Source organism: Anolis sagrei, chromosome 7, assembly GCF_037176765.1.
Source record: "Anolis sagrei isolate rAnoSag1 chromosome 7, rAnoSag1.mat, whole genome shotgun sequence".
Lineage (NCBI taxonomy): Eukaryota > Metazoa > Chordata > Lepidosauria > Squamata > Dactyloidae > Anolis > Anolis sagrei.
Window position 1 is genome coordinate 27,630,655 of NC_090027.1, and position 20,191 is coordinate 27,650,845.

Sequence of the window (20,191 nt, forward strand, 5' to 3'; positions counted from 1 at the left end):
GACAGGAAGGAAGGAGGGGGGAAGGAAAGGAAGAGGAAGGAAGAAAAGGAAAGAAAGGGAGGAAAGAAGGGAAGGGTGTGAGGTAGAGATGGAGTGGAGTGTGGCAGAGGCAGCTATCTCCTGGTCTGGATGTAAATAGGAAAGAGAGAGGGAAAGAGGGAGGGAGTTAAATGTGTGCTCGGGTTACCGGAGACAGCCGAGCAGATTACGGAGGGAGGCAAGAAAGAGTTGCCGAAGAAGTGAACAGTGTCTCTACCCTCCTCCCTCCCTCCTGCCTGCTGCTTCTACTGGGGCATCTTGGAGGAAGCGACAAATGGGAGGGGGGACAGCTAAGAAGAAAAAGGCTGCTGCTTCTGCTGGTGAGGGAGGGACTTGAGGAGCCCATCCACCGTCCTCCTCCTCTTCTTCCTGACTCCCATGGTGCCCACTCTCACTTGTGTGTGTGTGTATGTGTGGGGGGGGGGGATGCACGCGCGCCTGGCTCCTCATGATTTAACGGCCGGCTGTTTCCCCACGAGGAGGAGGAGGGGGCGTGGCCATGGGTCTCTTTGTAGACATGCAGTTTCTCCTTTGTGGACATGCAGTCCAGAAGTCCTTTCTGCTTTTTGTTTTCATGGTTTTTTTTAGTGGAGAACATACATTGGGTATTTAGGTGTATCATGTCAAAATTTGGTGCCAATTGCCCCAGTAGTTTTTGAGTTCTGTGAATACCACAAATGAACATTACATTTTTATTTATATAGATAGAGAGGGGGGGAGGGGGGGGAGAGAGAGAGAGACTTTAGCACCTCAGACAGCACTTTACCCTCTGGAATAAAATTTGGATATGATGCACTGCACCTCGGATTTGGAAGCCACTGATGGCCACAACCTGGATCCCTGAACACTGCTCCCACACCCCTTTCTTCCCCCATTGCAAAATGTATGCCAGTTGTATTGTCAAAGGCTTTCACAGCTGGAATTACCGGAGTGTTGTGTGGTTTTTCAGACTGTATGGCCGTGTTCTAGCAGCATTTTCTCCTGAAGTTTTGTATGCATCTGTGGCTGACATCTGAAGATGCCAGAAGATCCTCTGAAGATGCCAGCCACAGATGCAGATGAAATATCAGGTGAAAATGCTGCTAGAGCGTGGCCATACAGCCCGGAAACCACACAAAATTCCACTGTATGCCAACTTGTTTTGCACTCAACTCACATTACAGTAATTAAAGTAAGCTGAGGACAAAGAGGGAAAATAAGAAGAGGGGAGACAAACTGGGATGTTTTCAAAGCAGCTGGAAAACTGGGACAACATAAGATTAATTGGGAGTGTCACTACCAAAGAGGGATAGTTGGAGGGTGCAGTCTTATTACACAAGAACTTTGAAGAAACACTTCCATGTGGCTATGGTCCCTATTGATGGAAGGATCCTATGACACAAATCTGGTTGGCACTTTACATGCATACATATTGAAGTGACTAGGCATATGCAGATTTGTGTTTCATTGCACATTGGCTTATGCCTTGTTTACAAGAGTTGTATAGGACAATAAGTGCATAATTTTGCATGTAGAGACTTCTGCTGTATCTGGGGAGAACTGTGGGAATCTGTGTGATAAAATGGATGGAAAGGAGCAGAGAACCAGTGTGGTATCGCGGTTTAAATGTTGAGACAGGGCTTAGAAACACATGGGTTTGAATCCCCACTTGGCCATGGAAACCAATTGGGTGATACTGAGCCATTTACACTCTCAACCTCAGAGGAAATCAAAGGCAAGACACATCTGCCAAGAGAACTTCATGATGAGTTCACTATAGGTTACCTTCTTGGGTTCAGCTTGAAGGCACACAACAGCAAATTGCTAGCTTGCTAGCCAGATGATAGATAGATAGATAGATAGATAGATAGATAGATAGATAGATGGCATTATAGACAGAATTTAAAAATTTGGTACAGCTCTTCCACTAAAAATAAATCATGTTATTTTCCTTGTGTATAACAGTATAATGGGCAAGCATTTCCCAACAGCAAAAGGAAAATAACTTGTGTGTGGGAGCAAGAAAGAGTGAGAATGAGAGAGGAAAGTTTCCGAAAAATAAAATACAAACAGAAAGAGAATTCTTCTGATAAATATAGCAATATCGAGTCAAAGCATCCTATTCCTGCTGCCAGATAATGGCCGATCAAAATGCGGATGCCATGGGCTTGGTGCAAGGTTCCTGTGCAAAGAGCAGCAACCTTCCAATTTCTCCGCAAAGCACCACAGGCTGCATCCTGAAGCGCTGGCTTTGAAGAGGCATCAGGCAAGCCAGCTTGTCTGCCAATTTGGCATGCTCATTATGGTAAAGCCATCATGTTTGGACTAGGAGGAGGAGGCAAGAGGGAATGGAATAAAAGTCTGTAAGGGAGCTACATGAGCCGGAGAAAACCACTCGGGTGCTATTTTCACAGTTACAATCTGGATGAAAAGCTCGTCTGAGATTCAGAATAGCTGCACTGGGAAAAATAATGGGGCAAGCCAAAAGGAAGAAGTCAGAAAACTGTGGATTAAAGTAGGCTCATTGTTCCACATGGGATTTGACACATCTTGAAGCAAATGGTGTGACTGCCTTGCCGTCTTTTTCTTTTCTCCTCTCAAAATCTCGGACTCACCCCACATCTCTCCATCTCTTTGTCCAATTCTTCAAGAAAATCTTGTCAGGGTGACATGGATGAGTAAAGCAGTTCAGACAACAAGAAGAATGAAAACAGCAAAACAACTGTCATTGTATTTAAAGCAACAAAAACATGAATGAGTACCAGGGGAATAAATCGAAAAGAAAATGCAACAGATTAATGGAATCTATGAAAAGGCCTGGATTTCTATTTTAAAAAAAAAACAAATAAAAGCACCCAAAGTACTGTGTGTGTGTGTGTGTGTGTGTGTGTGAATGCATATGTCTATATGTATATGTATGATGCAGAGTATGCCACATTGGAGGCCTCCCTGGAGAAAGCCAAAGTGGGTATCTCTGGAGTCTTGAATGACAGGTCTGGAAGTCAATTGCTGTCTGAGGTCTTCAAGAGATGTTGACAATGAGAGGAGAACATAGTGGAGTCTGAGACTTGACTTGCATATCTCCAACCAGGCCCATAGCCAGGATTTCGTTTAGGGGGGGGGGGCTAAAAAAATTTCGGGGGGGGGGGGGTTCGGGGGGGATGAGTTTCGGGGGGGGGGAGGCTGAGTCTGAGAGAAAGGGGGTCTAGCCTAGCAAACCTTTTGTATCATTACCCCAATACCCCCATGCATATGGGATATATTGAGTATGGTGATCAGATCATGATATGAATAAACATAACAGTTTAAATAATGTACCAGTAAGGCCGTTTCGCGAACCACCATGAGAATTCCGGGGGGGGGGGGGGGAGGGGGCTGAAGGCCCTCAACCCCCCCCCCCCCCCCCCCCCCAGCTACATGCCTGTCTCCAACTGTCCTGATTTGGCTGGAACAGCCCTAACTAATCACACATGTTGAAATGCTTCACTTTCTCTTTCCCTTTCCCTTTCCTCCTTTGTCCTTCATCTTAGGGATGAGATGTTTCACTAAATTTATTCTCAAAGGTAGCAATGACAATTGTTAGCTATTCTCCCTGCTATGAGAGCCTTCAAAAACAGTCTTGAAGGCTACTTGTCTTACTCTGTGCAAAATTTACACATCATTGTTTTGTTGTTATTGTTCATTCAGTCAGTTGTTTCCACTCTTCATGACCTCATGGACCAGCCCACGCCAGAGCTCCCTGTTGGTTGTCACCACCCCCAGCTCCTTCAAGGTCAACCCAGTCACTTCAAGGATACCATCCATCCATCTTGCTCTTGGTCGGCCCCTCTTCCTTTTTCCTTCCATTTTCCCCAGCATCATTTTCTTCTCTAAGCTTTCTTTTCTTCTCATGATGTGGCCAACGTACTTCATCTTGCCCTCTACTATTCTTCCCTCCAATGAGCAGTCGGGCTTTATTTTTTGAAGTATGGACTGGTTGAATCTTCTCGCAGTCCAAGGCACTCTCAGAACTTTCCTCCAACACCACAGTCCAAAAGCATCTAACTTCGCTCAGCCTTCCCTATGGTCCAGCTCTCACATCCATAGGTGACTATGGGGAATACCATTTCTTTAACTATGCGGATCTTTGTTGCCAGTGTGATGTCTCTACTCTTCACTATTTTATCAAGATTGGTCATTGCTCTCCTCCCAAGAAGTAAGCGTCTCCTGATTTCCTGGCTGCATCATTGTTTAGTGCAGAAAATAATATGTTCCACATATAAAATGTTTACAAGAGATGCTGGTTTGTGTCAAATATAATGATTTGCACCTTTTTTGTGTAAAATGAACAACACGTCGCAAATATTCTTAACAGTCCAAGGTTTTTTTTATAAACACACAGACACAGACACAGACACACACACACATATATATATTCAAGTATTCTTTCCATTTCAACTTCACTGAATGTAAGCTTAGTTCAAAATAGTTTGCATTCAGTTAACACCGAAGGTGAGAGAAGGAAGAAGAGAGCAAAATCTTGACCTTAGGAAAAGACAAAGTGCTGTAGACTCTCCTGGCTTGTTTGAGTGTTCTTCCTCATTATTAACCATTGCTGTTCTGACCACACACTGATGCTGATTGGCCACATATGCCCTGGTTTCATCTCTGAAACATTGGAAAATACAGAGTCTTTCTAAAGTTGTAGGTTTTTTTGGGCTGTATGGCCATGGTCAAGAGGCATACTCTCCTGACGTTTCGCCTGCACTTTGGCAAGCATCCTCAGAGGTAGTGAGGCCTCACTACCAGTGATTCCGGCCATGAAAGCCTTCGACAATACATTGAACATCTTTGTTAAGTTGTTTCTTATGAGGTCCACAGTAATGGAGAGTTATAGTGAATTCTTCTCCTCAAAAGAATGCACAGCATCATAGCATCACTTGCATGCTGCTGCTGCTTCCCTAGCACCTGTGTGAGATTTTGATTCCCAAGAAACTGATAATTTTCTTTCAGTCAAAATGCTGGACTATGTATGAAACTTGTGTTGTTGCAGCAGTAGCTGTTGCTGACAGCTTGTTCCCGGAGCAGTTGGAATGCCAGGGAATGTTCTATAACAGCTCAACCAATTAGTGTCAGAGGTTGCATTGGCATGGGAGAAATGCAATATAGATGTCAGATCTCAAACTATCAACCACAAACAGTCCTACTTGGTGTTGATAAGTGCATTAGAATCCAAGACCTTTTTTAATAATTTTAGGCTCACAATGTCCCAGCATGCTCAAACAGAAGCAAATTGCTTGCCGTATTTCCCATCGTTTCATGTTTAGTTCATTTGAGCTCTGTATAAAGCAAAAAAGCAAAATTGCCCTTCAACCTAGACCATTTCCAATTATTACTGAAACATATCAAATCTTGAAACAAAGCCATCTTTATAGAGAAATAAAAGGGGAGGAGGGAGGAATATAAGGCTATTGTTCTTTCCAGCATGCATAACATCAGAGGATCTTTCGTATCGCATGGTGACAACTCCAAGAGCCAAGCTGGCAAGAAATATATTTCATTAGAGAAAGAGAGGGAAGAGGAGAGAATATTCCCCTTCCCCATCCTGCTGTGCTTGTCTGTTTGTTAATAATTTAAACTTGGCAATTTTAAAACCAAATTATGTGCTACTTGGAAGAGCCATCATGAGTGCCTTTCATGTCAAGGAGATGATGCCAGGACCACTCTGTTTTAGGTTCTCTCCCCCTTTAATTGTGACATCAACAGCTCAATTGCAAAACATTCTGCTTCTGGGGGAAATGACAAAGCTATATAATTTTGCCTTCCCAGGTGGGACTTAACTGCAACTACAGAAAAGGAAGGAAATGGGAGAGGCTTACTCATCTGTGCCTCCACTACACCTGCTTGAGAATTGGTCAGTGGGTGCACAGAGCAGGACCTTTCCTATTGAGCAGCAATTATGGTAGAGTTGGTTCGTCAGCAATAGCTGATAAATGAGAGATTTGTCCACTGCTAAGGACCAACTAAAAAGCAGGAGAATAATTTCTACTTTTAATGGTGATGCTTGGGAAACTGCTGTATGAGAATGTTGCAGACATCAGTGGTGGAACAAGTTAGATTGCCAGTAGTTTTTCTTCTGTCGGGACCTCTTCACATGTCCCTTTCAGGTCATGCCATATTGCTGGCAGTCACCAGCAAAAGGGAAGGCTCACAGGGAAGCTCATGACTCCCCGTGCACCCTCCCTCCTTCAGGGGAAAAGACAGGGTGTGTTGGCACTCTCTCCCCGTCAGATGGCAGAAAGTTGGCAGCACATGTTGCCCTGCTGCCCTTCCCCCCCCCCCCCCCCCCCCCCCTTATACAGAGAAAAGCGGAGGAAAGCACGGGTAGCTCAGCTGGAGCTACGCAAAGTACACTTTCCTCCCCATGATGGTGGAGGAATGTGGATGGAGCCTGCTGGGCATCTTCTGATGATGTTCAGCAGTCCCCAGCCAGTGTTGCACCCTAGAGCAGGAACAGGGCCCTCTAATCATTAATCACACCACACCTTGAATGAGGGAAGAGTCCTTTTTTATTAAAGAATAACTGGAGCCAATAAAAGAGATGATTATAAAATACGTAGAAGTCCAAAAGCAAAAAAACAAATAAAGTAGCAATATAAGCAGTGTCCAAACACACGAATAATAACAATGTCCAAAGAGCTTGCAGAAATATTTATTTATTTATTTATTTATTTATTTAAAAGTTTTATATACCGGCCTTCTCACCTCTCTTTGGAACTCAGACCGGTTTCCAACCATAATATCACATACAGTTAATAAAAACATAATAATTCATTTTACACTAAAATATTAAAACAGCAATTACATTCAATAACTACAATGGTCAGTCGTCACACTAACTCGTTGTTCATCATCCAAATCCAAATGCAGTGAATAACCAAAAGCCTTCAATAGAAAACCATGAACAGATTAGTCATTGCTAATCTACTTGAAAAGCTAGATATATCCTTAAAGACAAGGCCACTTGAAACAGGAATTTCCAGGAGACTTGAGCTTTATTCCAAATGATGCCTGATCTGAAGAAGATTCTCTAAGGGCTCAATTTAAGTCCCAAAAACTGGTTTCTACTCCCCCCAGTTTTTGGCCTTAACTGGTGAATTCTTTCTGACCTGCATAAATATTGGGCCTCTCGATGGTTCTGGCTGATTTCCAGACGGCGACTGGTCTTATCTATCTCTTCATTAACTCCACCAGGTGTCAAGCTATCTTGCAAACTCGAGCCTGGAGAAGGGAGTAAACTTTCTTCCCTTGCTCTAACAGAAACTTTCTCATGAGAATTTAGCCTTTCTCCTGACCCCTCTTGATCAGTGTCTGTAGTAACATTATTGTCCTAAGTGTCTCCATTTTGCACCTCATCCTCATTGATCACATCAGGGTCACTATCCAAATCATTTAGGAGGGGAAAACACAATCACAGATTCAGGCTCAAACACCGGCTGAGTCCCAACAGCCAGGCCCAGTGAAAAGCAGCAAAATAGAACTGTTTTAGCCCTGTGTGAATAAGTCCTTAGTCTTCTTGTATGGAAAAAAGCATTTGGAAAGATATGGATACATACAAGAATACCTAATGCAATGACCCTGGGGGGCTAAGATCTCAGCGAAGCCGTGGAAACCAACTTCTCACACTCTCTCAGGCTGAGAGGAAGGCAATCACAAAACTTCTCTGAATGAATCTTAAGACATGCAAGTCACAGTCAACTTAAAGGCAGGTGATAACAACCAGAGGCATGTCCTTATAGGGCCGGGGGGGGGGGGGAGGAAATCCAGCCTGAAACTCTATAGTACCATTGCTACTGGTCAGAGTTGATGGGATTGTGGCGCAGCTGGCTGAGTGTCAGCTGCATTAAGATCACTCTGACCAAAAGGTCATGAGTTCGAAGCCAGCCCATGTTGGAGTGGGCTTCCAACCAATTGTGTAGCCTGTTGTCGACCTTTGCAACCCGAAAGACAGTTGCATCTGTCAAGTAAGAAAATTAGGTACCACCTTATGTGGGGAGGCTAAATTAACTAATTTGTGAGGCTATTAAAAAAAAGACTCCAGAAAAAAAGCACTCCAGCAAAAGCATGCGGGGAATGTGGAAGTACTTCATCAGTGTCGCAGATGGACGATGAAAGCGACAGCTCCCCTGGCAGTCAGAAAAAGTTAAATAGTCTCTGTGTATGTCTGTATACGTTGTATGTCAAAATTGGCATTGAATGTTTGCTATATATGTGTATGCAACAACTCAGGACTTTGCTGCATGAAGCTGCCATTCTGCAATATTTGCACCATCACTTGTTTCCACTTGTTTGCTTGGACAGTCACTCTTGGTATCATACTCCTTCTGGTTGCAAGGCAGCAATGCCTCTCAACTCAATGGTCCCAAAGCTGGACTCCCTGGTAGATAAGCAGAGGACTCTGCATTGTGCAATAAGGAATGTCACCATAGGTGATATATCTGGGCGGTTTCGTTTCGTTAATTCGTAATTCGTAAATAATTCGTTAATTTTTCCAATTACAAAACGATAACGAACCATTCTGGAGCAATCATTTAAAAAAAACGAATTTTTAAAGACGTTTTGTAAATGCTTCGTATTTCGTTATTGTATTCGTTTCGTTATTGTTCTGAGGTCGTTTTGTTATTATTTCCGCATGTCTGGGCCAGTTTTATGGTTTAATTAGTGAAAAAAAATTATAATATCACACCAACAGTCAAGAACAGAGAGAGAGGGAAGCTTCAGAAGTTTTTGGAGGTTTTTTAGCGTATTTCGCGGTCGCGTCCGCCATTAACGAATCAATTCGTTATTGTTTCGGAAATCGATTTGTTAATTTTTTACCATTTACGAAATTTCGTAAATATCGAACTTTTTAAAAGGAAAATTTTGTAATTATTTTAAATATCGAAAGAAAAAAAAACCCCAAATACAAATCGATTTTAGAAACAAATTTTTGCGTTGTTACCCAGGCCTACTGTTTATATGCAAGTTTGCCACCTTTGTGAGATAAAGTCCTGCCAATGTTCCCTGTTAACAAATTTAGGTAATGACATTTATGACATTCTTACTTCCAAGACACTGCTTTTGGGGGAAGTTGGCTCATTTGAGGTAATTACTTTAGCACTTTCCATTTCAAATTTATTTTAGGTGTTAGTGATAATGCTAATTATGTTGTAGTAGTAAGTAATGGTTGGGGTAGTAGTAGTAATCACACAACTAAAATTAATGAGCAACATAATGAGCTGCTCTTCTAATAATGAATAATGAGAAGAATTAATAAGATTGTTTTAATATATACACACAGGGGTGATATTTGACTAGGAGTAAATTACTTTGATAAAACAACATTATAAGGCTCTAGTTCAGAAAAGTATCAAGCCTACCTATGTGATATTTTTAACATTTCTGATATATGGGTATACCACGTTTCAACATTTCACAGATAAATTACCAGGAGACATGTAGCCAAGATTAATGCGACATTAATTTAAAAAACACGCACACAGAAACTAGGATAGGCTACAGCTTACTTGTCTAAATGCATCTCCCTCTACATCCCGCCTTGCAGTTTAAGATCATCCGGGGAGACCCTTCTCTTGCTCCCGCCAGTGTTGCAAATACGTCTGGTGGGGATGAGAGACAGGGCCTTCTCGGCTGTAGCCCCTCACCTGTGGAAGTCGCTTCCCAACGAAGTAAGATCAGCTTCATCCCTCCTGTCTTTTAGGAAGAAATTGAAGTTGTGGTTCTGGGACCAGGCTTTTGGACAGCAGGCATAGATAGTACTTTGGATTTGGAATTTGACTAGAATGGTGATACGGCGGTTAATACTGTTTTATTGTATTAATTAATGTTCTATTTATTGTTTTGATTGTTGTTATATTGCTTTGTTATATTAAATGGCATCAAATTGTGTCAAATGTAAGCCATCCTGAGTCCCCCTTTGGGGGGTTGAGAAGGATGGGGTAGAAATACTGGAAATAAATAAAAATAAATACATACCTTTTGCTTTTCCCCGAGTCTACTGATGGCTCTTTGCCTCGTTCTGTCCACACTGAGAGTAAACTCCTTTTGTACTTTGATCTCAGTAGCAATTGAAAGAAGATGAGAATGAAAGTGGGAGGAGAATGAAACTGAGACATTTTGAAAGCAGCTGAAAAATTGGAATACTAATAATAATAATAATAATAATAATAAACCTTTATTCATACTCCAAAGGACTCGGTGCGGCTTACAAGAGGATGAGCCCAAATACATCAGTAAAACAACAACAACAATACAACAATAAATAAACTCATAAACAAGCAGTAAACATTAACAATAACACCACGACGTATTAAAAGAACCTATGGCAGGGCCAAGTGTAATAACTAAAATTATTAAAAAATGCTGGGCATGACCAGATGAAATAGGATAAGTATTTTGAAGATAGATGGGGCGTGCAGACGATCTGAGGTCTCTAATAAAGTGCATTCGGGACAAATTGCTTGGAGTTTCCTTAATCTGGGAAGGCACACTGGAACAACCACGTTTTCAAGCTCCTCCTAAAGACTGCCAGTGTTCAGGCATGCCTGATGTCCTTGGGGAGTGAGTTCCAGGGTCGAGGGGCCACCACCGAGAAGACCCTGTCCCTCGTCCCCACCAATCGTGCTTGCGATGCAGGTGGGATAGTGAGCAGGGCCTCTCCAGAAGATCGAAGAGAATAAGAATTAGCCAGGACTGTTTCTGCCATATGGAAACAGTTGGAGGTTATCTTTAAGTTCTTAGTATAAAGTAGAGATACTTAAACTACTAAACTACTGTGAACTGAATTCTTTCGAAGGTGCATTTTGGGGATACCTTAGTTTACATAAACACTCACCTCTCCCTTGCTCGTATATATACATTTTGCCACTCTTGTTCATATTTTCTCTTTCTGTATGTCTGTTTCTCATCAGTATGGAAGTGAATAGACTAAAGAGGGATGGAGAGCAATCTTTTGAAGGGAAGAGTCTTTCTTTTGTCTGGAGGCTAAAAGCACAATTCAGTACACTGATTCTGCCATACAGTGGGTTCAATGAAAATATGCCAGAAGGAGAGGTCTAGTGCTGTTACTAGAATGTAGCCTGAGGGATACAGGAATAATGTCTTATTTCTGTTTTTGCTTGGATTCAGGCACCACACAGATGTAAGTTGCAAAATCTGTTCAATGGGCTTATAGACAACCTTCTAGCAAAATTCTAAATGCAGGTATGCAGCAAGGGTTCTCCAGATCTAAAGAAAGAATGCAACAATGGGAGCCTAAGTCCAAATTATATTTACTACATTTAATTGGATCAGATGCAATCTTATCTGCATCTTCTCTCCATTTCTCTCTGCTGCAAAAACGGAGTCCCATGGAGGCCATCAGAGGACGAAAGGTAACTTCCGGTGGGACTCCATTGGAAATCCGTTTCTGCAGCACAGAGAAATGGAGCCCAGAATAGTTTTTGAAGAATCAGGTAATTCCTAACAGAAGAAAGTAGGGGAAAACCAGATCTTGACAGGAAAAGGAAAGGATGTGGGATGGCAGAACACGGACCTTGATGGGAGGAAATAGAGTAAAATGGTTCCCTCCACTTTTCCCTGCTTTCTTCCTGCTCGTGGAATGCATCTGATCAAACTACAAGAAAGGAGATTCCAACTGAATATTAGGAAGAACTTCCTGACTGTGAGAACCATTCAGCAGTGGAACTCTCTGCCCTGGAGTGTGGTGGAGACTCCTTCTTTGGAAACCTTTAAACAGAGGCTGGATGGCCATCTGTCGGGGGGTGCTTTGAATGCAATTTTCCTGCTTCTTGCAGGGGGTTGGACTGGATGGCCCATGAGGTCTCTTCCATGAGGTCTCTCTTTCCCTACATTGTTTGCCTTTTCCTCTCAGAACTCAGTGGAATGTTTCACATTTGAAGTGGTTCCTTGGGCCCATTGTACCTCCGAAATATATTACACACTTGATCTTAGCCAAAAGGCCAAGAAGCGAAATATATTGATCGCATCTGATTTCAGAAGCTAAGAAGGATTGGGTACATTATTACATGGAAGGGAGACTACCAAGTAATATCAGAGATCTCCTGGTAGGTCTGGAGTTCCATATGCTTTCTGGAACACCGGACTACCACTGATTTCTATGAGTATCAGTTCTTATGTTCCCTTGGAAGCTACCAAACATAAGATTGTGTAGTGTCCATCTCTAAACATGCATCCCTGTACCTGCAACCTATCCTTATCCCCACAACAAATTGTTTTCCTCCAATTGCTCCCCTCCCCTTTAAACACAGAACTTGCTGCAGCTATTTTTTTCTTCATCAGGACTCATGAAGATTGGGTGATTTCTTATGCCTTCTATGCTTTGATTTTCCCTTATTTTAATATAATTGAAGGGCATACTTATTGTTTTGGTCTAATTTGCTTTAATCCATCGTGCCATTAAACTAATGAGCAATAAAGGGGCTTCTAAATCACTGTCTGGAACTGAGAGGAGACTAGAAATAGCAGAGCAAAAGTCAAGAAAAAGTTATTGACTTCAAGATAACATGAAACAGTGTTTTTAAACTGATGACAATTTGTAACTCCTGGAGCTGATTCAGTGTGTTGAGCTACCCTTGAAGAAGTTTCATAAATTGCAGCTAAGATGAAGACATGTATTATTGTGGCATTGAATTGTGCCGGTTTTATAAACCGCCCTGAGTCACCCTCGGGCTGAGAAGGGCGGTAAAGAAATATAGTAAATAAATAAATAAATGTGGGAAATAGAGGACATGTGGCACTGGCATGGCAGTCAGTAGGTCCAACTAAGACCATATGCTGCTAGAGGCAAATCATCAAAGAACACGCTACTTATACATGTCAAACCAGAGTTCATGGCACCAAAAGTCAGTCAAACTATTTTCACTCTTGGCAGAGTGTGCTGGTACAGCTGTACCAGGAGCTCCAACTTTTATTTGCTTTGTATTAAATGTTTGCTTGCAGTCCAAGGTTTCAGGGATTCTGCAGAAAGGTAGCTTTCTTTGGTTGCAGTCGTAGGGCAAGTCACCTGTCCATCATTGTTAAGTTTTGGTTCCGCCCCTTGTTCAGGGCAATTGGAAAGGGAAGGGAGCCATTTTTAGTTAATCTCAGTAAGGAAAGCTAATTTAGAGGATGTGTACAAGCTTCTCCTGTACAAAAGCTTCAACCCTTAAGACTTTCCGGGGGAGAACAGTCTTAAGAGCATCCAAAGATCTCCAAAGATTTCCAGGGAAACAGCCCTAAAGCTTTGAGGAATTTTGGAGGGTAAACAGTTTAGAAGACCAAAGAACTCCAGCTGGAGAATCTATTGGCCTTACTGGTAAGTCCACTCGGTACTCGAGACGCAGTTCGACCCGGTAGCGGAGCCCACATCAGTAAGGCTTAGATTACAGTCAACCTGGAAGAAATTAAAAAGGGATTTTCCTTTAAAGTAAAGAAACAGTTATTACAAAGGGGAAAAAGGAAATTTCCCAAAAGGCAGTGGAGTTGAGCATTCAAAATAGTGGCAATCCAAAAACGACAAAGTACATAAAGTCCAGAGAGCCAAAATCCACAGCAGCCATTCAAACATAAATCCATAAGAAGGAGACCAGAAACTTTTTCCAAGGCGAACCCTTCAGGGAACAAAGACATGAGCCATAACAGGAAACTTGAATCATGAACTTGAGAGTCAAGACAGGAAAGCCACCCTTATGGCAATGTTGTCTCCTCTCAGAGGCATAAAGCCAACACCACTTAATTTTAGCTCAGTCAAGTGGCCATGAGATCATGCTGAATGTACCTGGGCTTCAAGGTCTTCTCACGGATTCTCTCAGAATGTCTAATTCAGGGGTCTTCAAACTATGGCCCAAGGGCAGGATACGGCCCTCCAAGGTCATTTACCCGGCCCTCACTCAGGGTCAACCTAAGTCTGAAATGACTTGAAAGCACACAAAAACAACAACAATCCTATCTCATCAGCCAAAAGCTTAGACTGTAATCCAAGCTTTACTGATGTGGGCTCCGCTACCGGGTCGAACTGCGTCTCGAGTACCTAGTGGACCTACCAGTAAGGCCAATAGATTCTCACTGAAATACTAATAAGTTTATATTTGTTAAAACTGTTCTTCATTTTAATTATTGTATTGTTTTTAAAGTGTTTTTTGCATTACAAATACGATATGTGCAATGTTCATAGGAATTCATTCATGGTTTTTTTCAAATTATAATCCGGCCCTCCAACACTTTGAAGGACTGTGATCTGGCCCTCTGTTTAAAAAGTTTGAGGACCCCTGGTCTAATTAGTCTATTTTTCAGTCCCTCCATTCTCAAACCTAATCCTAGCTTCTTGGGAAAACTCCCCATTGACTGAAGGTCTTTTCCCAAGAAACTGGTTTTACTTGAACGATCACAAGAATGCAAAACATCGGGCTCAATTGCCTGCAATTCTCTCCTAGCACTGAAAGACGCATCACTTTGAAACCCATCAAACCCTTCATCCTCAGACATGTAAAAAAAATCCTCTGCCACTTGCTAAGCCACAACAGATATGGTTTGGGTTCTGCCAATATGCAAGTGGTGATTCTGATATGCACAGGACATTCATATTGTTCTCAACCACTTTCTAGCTAGTGTCCAGATGAACATTGGGAGGGATGCTCTCAGGCACATTGCTGCCCATTGCACATTAGAGCATGACATATCAGCCGCTCCTAGATGAATACAGATGTGAAACTGTTCAATTCTATACCTACACACACAAATCCATGTCTTAGGAGCGGAATGCAGGGAGCATACAACCCCCCTGTTGTGCCAACTCCACTGGCTACCGATTTGCTACCGGGCTCAATTCAAAGTGCTGGCGTTGACCTTTAAAGGCCTAAACGGTTCCGGCCCAAGCTACCTTTCCGACCGCATCTCGGCCTATGAACCCACCAGGACTTTGAGATCTTCTGGAGACGCCCTGCTCTCGATCCCGCCAGCTTCACAAGCTCAGCTGGCAGGGACGAGAGACAGGGCCTTCTCGGTGGTGGCTCCCCGGCTGTGGAACGCCCTTCCCACAGACATTAGATTAGCACCATCTCTAATGGTATTCCACAAAAAAGTAAAGACCTGGTTATTTCAGCAGGCGTTCGAATAATTAGTGCAATGGCTGGTAATGACATAGGAATGGAACAATGGATGATGAATCTGGATCGTGTTTTTAGTGATGAGATGCTAGTGATTGGTTATTATAGTAATTTGTGTACTAACTGTGTATTGATTAGGTTGTTAACTGTTTTTTATATTGGCGTATTGAACTTTGCTGTTTCCTGTGTGTTGTGAACCGCTGTGAGTCGCCTCCGGGCTGAGAATAGCGGTATAGAAGTAAAGTAAAGTAAATAAATAAATAAATAAATAAATAAATTAGTCACCTCCAGATTGGACTACTGTAATGCGCTCTATGTGTGGCTGCCATTGAAAATGGCTCGGAAATTTCAGTTGGTCCAACGGTCAGCGGCCAGGTTGTTAACTGGTGCTCCTTACAGGGAGCGGTCAACCCTCCTGTTTAAGGAGCTCCACTGGCTGCCATTCATTTTCCAGACCCAATTCAAGGTGCAGGTGCTTACCTACAAAGCCCGGAACGGTTTGGGACCTGCCTACCTGTGTGACCACATTTCTGTGTACGAACCCACACGATCTCTTCGATCATCTGGAGAGGCCCTACTCACGCTCCCACCTGCATCGCAAGTGTAATTAGTGGGGACGAGAGAGAGAGCCTTCTCGGTGGTGGCCCCTTGACTCTGGAACTCACTCCCTAATGACATCAGGCATGTCCCATTTCTGGCAGTCTTTAGGAGGAGCCTGAAAACATGGTTGTTCCAGTGTGCCTTCCCAGAATAATGAACCCTTAGCATTATGTCCTCTAAAAGCACTTTATACTGATTTAGGACTGCTTGTACATTTCCACCAACACCCCACCTCCTCTATCTTGTTCATGACCAGCATTATTTTTTAAACTTCAATTACATTTGGCCCAGCTATAGATTTTAAATGTGTACTATACCTTGTTTAATGCTTATGCTATTTGTGTATGAGATTTATTTTAATTGCTTTGTATTGTGTCTGTTATTGCTTGTATTGATGTAATGTGGGCTTCATGTAAGCTGCACCGAGTCCCTTGGGGAGATGGTAGTGGGGTATAAATAAATTTTTATCTTTATTATTATTAAGTCCACCCATGAAGGTATAGGTCCCATGTCAAACTGCAGCTTCCTTCTTTACTTGCGAGATGGTAAATATTATACTTGAAGCCTGGAGATTCAGCAATTTCAATGAAAAAAGAATGAATAATTTGCTACACCTTCAAGAGTGCAGATATTTAGTGTTCCAATTCTTTTTGTTCTTGGCCTTCTAAAAAAAATCCTCCTACAGTCACAAGCTGAGGGTTAACTTAGTTGGAAACATGTGCTAACGCAGCTTTTCATGTTGAATATTTACAGACATCTCTGACTCCTCCAGCCTCACCATTTGCAATTTGTCCAGAAGAGTGAATAAATAAATATGGAATACCTTTTAATATGATTACCTGAACTGACACTCTGCATTTAAAGAGGGCAAAATCAATGCAGCATCAAGAGATCTTTCAGCTCAATTGGCAGTCTTGCCTGGTGATCTGTTTTCCTCTCATCCTGAACCAGCAGAATAATAATTTTTAAAAACCCTAAAAGCTGCATTAGTTTTTAATTAAGACTCCGGCATTATCAGGCTTTATGAGACACTGCCAATGCACAGATGAATTACCATTTAATTAAGCTTTCCAAGAAACTTTTGAAGATGTCAGATTAAATATGGACTCGGATTTCTTGAAGGGCTTTTTCTTTTTTTTTAACTGACTGTGTTTAGAGAAAACAACAACAACATGGTTTTAATTGTTTTCTCTCCCTAATGAAAAAGGAGAAGCCATTACAACTGAGATGATTTTTAGATACCTAGCAAACCACTTAAGCATTCCTTGCCTAATAGAGTTCTTTTCATAGTGACCTCAAGACAACAGTTGCAGGTCAGAATTCAATAGTAGTCTCCACTGGAGTAGATGCATTGAAACACTTGCCAAATGGTAAGCCAGCGCTTATCTACACACTTTCGATTAAATGGATCCCCTAAAAGTAATGAAGAAAATAACTGGTTTTGCTAAACATCATGTCCTCCATGCCCTAACCTAGATTGCTAATCTCCAATGTGGAAGAGACAGTAAATTTTATAGGATTCAGTTTCCAATCCACCTGGAATTTGGGGGAGTAGTCCATGGGGTGGGACACTAACCGGCTTTTCAGATAGACAAATAATCACAAGACAGCCCTTTCAATAGCTTAGCAATACAGCCATGCCCTTCTCTGACACTGTCAAACTATAGCCTTGAGTTTTCTGGGCTATTGTTGTTAGCATAGAACTTCAGTAAACCCAAGAATTGATCACAATCACATTTTATACTGGCTATGGCAGATGAGAGCCTTCTCTGAGCCTGGAACTTAACTAGTCTCAGCCCTAGTTAGTACTTGGATAAGAGACAGCCAAAGAATATAAGCAACTAGTTCTTAGTTCCTTGCTTAAGAAACCTTGGTGAAATTCATGAAGCAGGCATAAGTTGGAAAGCAAACAAACAAGCACAAAGTAGAATGAGATTTCAATTTACCAAATGACCCTATATCAGAAGAATTGTGAGAATTCAAAATGGCATCTATACTATTTAATTTTTTTTTAATGTTGGAAACAGAGACATATACAGCTGGCGGTGGCCAGGCTGTTAACTGGCGCTCCTTACAGGGAGTGATCAACCCGCCTGTTTAAGGAGCTCCATTGGCTGCCATTCATTTTCCGGGCCCAATTCAAGGTGCAGGTGCTTACCTACAAAGCCCTAAACAGTGGTGGCCCCTCAACTGAAGTGGAATAACAAAGCCCTAATCTACCTTCATGACTGCATTTCTGTATTCGAACCCACACGATCACTTCGTTCATCTGGAGAGGCCCTGCTCATGATCCCACCTGCTTCACAGGGAATGAGGGACAGGGCCTTTTTGGTGGTGGCCTCGCGACTCTGGAACTCCCTCCATAAGGACATCAGGCAGGCCCCAACGCTGGCAGTCTTTAGAAGGAGTTTGAAAATGTGGATGTTCCAGTGTGACTTCCCAGAATAAGGAATCCTAAACAATATGTCCTTAATGCACCTTATGAATTGTCTGCACGTCTACCTATCCCAAATCACTCTTCCTATCTCCCTTGAACTTGCCAGTTTTTAACCTTAAATGTTCACATTTGGCCCTGCCTCATGTTTTTAAAATGTGTCATGTTATTACTGTATTTTTTTTGCTTTTATAAGTTATTCATTGTTGTGGTTGTTTTGTGATGTTGTGGGGCTTGGCCTCCACACCGAGTCCTGCGGGAGATGGTAGCGGGGTATAAGAACAATAAATAAATAAATAAATAAATAAATAAATAAATAAATAAAATAAAGAGTGGTCTTCCAGGGTCACTGGATACTACTGTTTGCTCTTGAATAAGGTGCTAATAAGTGAGGAGAGGAGAATCCCATCCCCTGACATCAGTAGAAGACCAAAAACAGCATAGAAGGAATAGCATGTTTTAAGGCTGAGGCATCTACCCATTCTCTTTGTCTCTATCATGAGTGAACTTCTTAGACTGGAGGCTCTCTTGGGTATTTGAGGGCTTTGAGATTACAAGTGTGACATGTCAAAAGTCTCTGTGGTGTATTGAGACAATTCGTCCCTTTTGAAAGCAACTCAACATTATTGCTTAGACTAATAAATGTCGATCAATACCTTCCAATCTCCAAATGTTCCCCTCACCTATCATGGTTTGATGAGTCAATCCTGCTTCTGTGCCAGCAGTGAAGTGATGTCAGGGGATGGGATTCTCCTCCCCTCACCTCTTTCCATGCTGGCTGTTTTCCTTTTATTTTCTATTTTATAGCTATAGTAATCTTCTTTTTCAAATCTGGAATTGCCAAAGTGCTCTAAAAATTAAAAGAATTGTGTAACAGTGGTTGTGCAGGAAAGCAGGGTTGTAGACATGAATTAGTGAAGAGAAGTAAAATATCAAAGGGGCTCCACCTAGTATGTGTCTACTAGGCTTGGTTGATCCAAAAAAATGGTTCAAAATTCATTTCGGATGTAGGGGGCACTGGTGGTTCAATTCTAAAGTCAATTCCAATTTTCACAGACACTTTTTTTCAAAACTTTAAAAAAAACTGGTATTTATTTTGTAAGTAATTGTTTTATTCCAGAAGTGAGGAAATTCCTTCCTTCTCTGGTTTAAAACTGGTTTCTCTGGCTTGAGTGGAGGCCAGGGACCAGAAGTGGGGAAAAGCAACCTGAGGAAATTCCTTCCTTCTATACTTTAAAACTGGCTTCTCTGGCTTGAGCCAAAGCCAGGAAATTCCTTCCTTCTCTGGTTTAAAACTGGCTTAAATGGCTTGAACCGAGGCCAGGGACCAGAAGAGGGGAAAAGCAAGTGGAGGAAAATCCTTCCTTCTCTGGTTTAAAACTGGTTTCTCTGGCTTGAGCCGAGGCCAGGGACCAGAAGAGGGGAAAAGCAAGTGGAGGAAATTACTGCCTTCTCTGGTTTAAAACTGGCTTCTCTGGCTTTAAAACTGGCTTCTTTGGCTTGAGCCGAGGCCAGGAAAATACTTCCTTCTCTGGTTTAAAACTGGCTAATCTGCCTTGAGCCGAAGCCAGGGACCAGAAGCGAGGAAAAGCTGAATCGTTTCTGACTCACTTCCTGAGTTGTAACAAAAATGGCGGGAAAAGCTTCGGAAGGGCAAAGGGACTTTTGGGGGTTTTTTTTAAAAAAAAAAAAAGCTTTGATATCACTTCAAAAAGGTAATTTTAACAAAATTATTATGCACAACAAGTTATCAAACATGACTCTATCCATGCCTTGTGTCTACTGTCAATGATTGTGCTACTGAAGTGGGATAACAGGTTTGTGCAATAAAGCCTAAAAATTACCAAGCAAACAGATGTCCATATTACTTTTTTGTTTATTTAGAAGTGACTGACTTCCCATCAATAATTTCCCCTTTTTTTGCAGAGCTTGGAGAGGTTTTTGTTTTTTTTTGTTTATTGTTTTTATAAAAAAGCAGAATTAATATTATTCTGAA